This window comes from Poecilia latipinna, unplaced genomic scaffold (assembly GCF_001443285.1).
Source record: "Poecilia latipinna isolate Pla-1442-1.1 unplaced genomic scaffold, P_latipinna-1.0 Scaffold3359, whole genome shotgun sequence".
NCBI lineage: Eukaryota > Metazoa > Chordata > Actinopteri > Cyprinodontiformes > Poeciliidae > Poecilia > Poecilia latipinna.
Genome location: NW_015115975.1, coordinates 56245 through 60474, shown reverse-complemented (window position 1 = coordinate 60474; position 4230 = coordinate 56245). Strand labels below are relative to the sequence as shown.

At 46.9% G+C, this 4230-nt stretch overlaps 2 long non-coding RNA genes across 2 annotated transcripts; one reads left to right on the top strand and one right to left on the bottom strand.

Annotated features, from left to right (window-relative positions):
• The first annotated feature begins 25 nt into the window (after positions 1-25).
• On the top strand, positions 26-3826 carry LOC106940783 (uncharacterized). The gene is made up of 2 exons (XR_001423198.1): positions 26-1882; positions 2658-3826. It is a non-coding gene; the product is annotated as an uncharacterized LOC106940783 (long non-coding RNA).
• LOC106940782 (uncharacterized) lies at positions 1368-4222 on the bottom strand. The gene is made up of 2 exons (XR_001423197.1): positions 3492-4222; positions 1368-3352 (listed from the first exon to the last, which is right to left on the bottom strand). It is a non-coding gene; the product is annotated as an uncharacterized LOC106940782 (long non-coding RNA).
• Between the last annotated feature and the right edge of the window lie 8 nt (positions 4223-4230).

Below are 4230 nucleotides of genomic sequence, written 5' to 3'. Positions count from 1 at the left end.
GGAGACGCTGGGACATGGGCCAGCAGCAGGGACAGAGGAAAAGCCAAAAAACAGAAAAAAGTTAGCAATGGAGAGAGAAGGAAAAGTCAAGAGGGGAAGTAATCAGTGAGATGATAAAGAGACACAAGACTTAGGATGCGGTAGAAGGAGAGTGCTTGTGATGCGACATGTAGGTGGGAGCATGGAGGCGTGAGAAGGAAAATGGTACAAATCACTGGATAAGAATGCTTGCTTAGGCAAGAAAAGACCAACCACCACCAGCGAAATGCGCAGTGCTCACCTAGGCACTGAGGGAGCCCTCGCTAATAAATTACAGAGCGAGACCTGAGATTAAACATGAAATGAGCGATGCCGTCTAACGGCTGAACTGAACTGGGCAGAGGTGGAGACAGCTCATCAACAACAGTCAAAATGATCATGGGTGAAAAACAGATAAGATTAAAGTCGGTTGATGACATGAAACGGACTGGTGAAGGTTCAGCTTTATAGTAACACACGACTGATGAGAGCGACAATTAGGGATTGCTTGCGGAGTTAGCCCCTCAGGAAACGGGTTATGGCTGTGGAACAATTTCGTAAAAAGCTGGAAACTCGAGCTGCTGAAATGAAGGTGAAGCTGAACCAACTACATAGGAGATCCCCCCCAAAAAAGGGCCATGCCCGACAGACTGAATTTAAAATGAAAAATAGAAAGAAAATACCATCTAAACTCATCAAAAAGCTTTGACGTGTAGAGATGTGCCACTCGAATGAACTTCACGGACCTGGCAATGGGGTTGGGAGTTTAGACTAGAATGGCTGTGAGCTTTAGGATACCTGCAAGAGCTGGTTGCCGTAGTGACAGACCCACAAGAATGACTGGTAAGAGTCTAAAGGCTATTGGCCCAGAAGTGAGACTGGAATGAGCACATTTGAGTGTGGGACCGGGGTAAGTGAGAGAACCGACTACATAGCCTGAAAGTGGCAGGATGGCCTGGGAAATAATCTGCCGATTCTGGGAGATCTTGAGATAAGAACTGAGAAGCGACCCATGGGACTTGAACAGGACACATCAGAATATGGAACAGCTTGGTTGATAGCGGCGAAGCAAGTAGACCAGGAATATCCAGAGTTCAGCTAAGAAAAACCTAAAACTTAAGCTACGAAAAGGATCACCTGCTGGAATAGCGACTGCCAGACCATTTAAATCCTCTGGATTGTTCTGAACTGAGCTACCGGAATGAAATATGAATCAACCACTATACATTGCGCATGTGGAAAATTCCTATAAATCGAATGCTTTTAAAAAAAAAACACGTCTTACATTGAGACTAAACCAGTTCCATTTAAGGTTGCTTTGATAAGTAGTGAATGGACACGAGCAAAAATTTTTAGAAACAATGATTGGACAATGCCCTCGTCAACAAGAATTTAAGGCCGATTAATAATTAGCAGAAGCGCTGGACAGACTCAACCGAACTGAAGAGGAATTATTAGTCGACTTCATGTTACGTTGGCAAGCCACTCTACTACACGTATTGCGTCGCAACAGGGTAAAAGTCCACAATTAGGTGAATGACAATTTATGCCTCATGCCGCGGTATGAGAAGGCCAGCCGAGACGCGAACCCCTGCTCCAGACGAGATTAGCTGATTGAACTGACTGTTTAGGTCATGATGAGGAGTAAATTTAAAATATGCTAGTTTTAAAAACTTGCCATGTCTTTATTGGAAAGCCTAATTATAGTTCTCAGATTAATAACTTATTCTGTCCTGTTAACCTTTATGTTACCTGTAGATAAAGTAGATTGTTTGCCGAGATCTTTTGAACTGCCCTTTGTGTGGGAAATCAGGAGAAGTTCCAGCTTTCACACTGATCTGTGAAAAGCCTTGAAACAGCAGGAGTCCAGGCCAGTAGATGAGAAGCTCTGCTTCCACTTGTTTAGATAAAGGTGACAGTTTGAGCTTGATCTTGAAAACAAATTGCAGGGAGTGTCTAACTCTAAAGAGGATCAGAGACAACTCCTGGTTGGATGAGCAAAGCTACGCCTTATTAGAATAAATAAAAGTCTAGAGTACGCCTTTACTATAAGACTTTGTACACAGCAGTAACTACTCGGATTTGCTCTTGTAATTCTCCAAAGACGTCTAAGCACGTCTTTGCTTCCTTCTTCCATTCGACTCAGGTAAATTAATGCATGTCTCTGTTCTGCAGTTCTGTTGTAATTTCATGTGCGTTTCTTTGGATTAAACTCTAATTCTGAGATGTCTACACTCGTTTCCTGTGTGATTTAACTCGGCCCGCCGGGAGAACCTGGGATCCGTGAGAAGATGGAGCCAGAGATTTTCCAAAATTACAACCTAAAATCTTCAACAGGCAGAATGAATCTACGTAGCTGAACACACACGACGACAATGGTCACGGGCATCTTGTTAACAAGCTTAAGGGGTTGTATTGAAATTAGTCATAACTAAGCTAACATCACCTGCATCCAGCGGCACTACTCTACTCGGTCGGTTAAATTACGCAAAGTATTGGCGTAATACTAGCGGCTCCTACGCCGTTGGCGACTGGTGTGAACGTCTCGGGGCTCAAGTTGCGTTTGAAATAGATTATGTTAACAGCACATAAAACTGTTTTAATTGCAGAACAAGGCTGCAGAGGACGCGATAAGGGAGATGGAGGAAACTCCGGTACCAAATCGATGCAGGAATATAAAAGAGTTGGCCATGTAGGTAAAACACGGGGCTTGCAGAACAGCCGGGACACAACTGAAGTGACCGCCCGCGCTGCCGGGCCTGGGTAGCATAAATTATAATACAGCTCGACGACAAAGAATACTGCACTGACTAGCGACGAATAACTAATGTGAAGCAGATAGATAACTGCGGTGACCAAACGACCCGTTAACGATGGGCTGCACTGCTCGCAGTTGAGTGCAGATGCATCTGCTATTTATACGATAGACATCCCTCCAAAGCTGACTGGATTCTAACGTACGCCTTGCAGCTCTTACGCAACAGCTGGTCACCTGCTGAACCAATGTTATGTTTAAAGGCGCCTCGGAGAAACAGGTGACGATGTTTTAGCTAAGTCAATGTTCGGATAAAAGTCCTTGAACATTAGAACCTGAGTGGCGCATGTATATACGGCCAAAGTGTTCGGGAGGGGATAAACTAATGAAAAGTGTCTGCGTTACGAAGTATTGCGAGACTCGAATGAGACATGAGAATGCTACGTCTTACCCTGGTAGCCTGAAACAGGCGTAGTGAGGGAAAACCAGAGAGGTGTTGCTGAGCGGGCTGACAGCGACCATGCAGGAGAGGGAAATCGTAGGCATGCTGATCCTTAGCGTGGCACTGGTGTGAAGGCGCTGAGGTGAAGAAGACGGTGCGGGTTGAAAACAGTGGGATCACGTGTCTGCTTGCCAGAGGTGGACCGTGGAGTAGGTGGCGAGGGAGCGGGAGATTGGAGAAATCCCAGTCAGGCGAGAGAAAGGGGGAAGACGCTACTTGAAATCATCAAGGCGGGAGACGCCGCTTGAAATCATCGAGGAATCGCTTGCATCTGAGGAGCATCCTGACAGCCTGAGACGGGCGTAGAGGGGGAAATCCGGAAAGGTGCTGACCATGACGGCATGCGGAAGTGAGAGAAGCTTGGCGGGCGAAGGAAGATGGCCTTTGCTGCTTCCCTCAGATCCTCCCTTTTGATTCTGTCGTTTTTCTTTACGGCATCTTTAAACAGGCTGTTCCCTCCACGTAGAGCTCCGCAGTTAGCTACCTTGTCTCACGACTGTGCGGGAGGTAATGCGTCGTGCATCACGGGCCAAAGGGGTCAAAGTAAACAAGGTGACCGGAGGGCTTATGTTTTTCGGAGGTGGATCGTGGAGTAAGTGAAATCCTAGGCAGGTGAGAGATAGGCGGGAGAAGCTGCTTGAACTGATCGAGGCTAGGGCCGGGAGAAATCTCTTGCATCCGGGGAGCGTCTGAGGGGAAAAAGAAAGGACCAACGCAGGATGCGAGGTCCTGCGGGGAATCACGAAGCTGTGGAGGGGCTGAGATCGTGCAGATGAACGGATTGAACGCAGCTGGGAAGCGTCTGACGGTTTGGGTGTGGATCCTTTTATGCAGAGCCTGATAGCAGGGTGAGGTCCAGGCTGAGGACGGGGATGAGCATGACGTCGATGGGTGAACGGAGGGGGCGGAGTCTTCCAGCTTGAACTTCTGCTAAAGCTCCATTTCAACATTTATT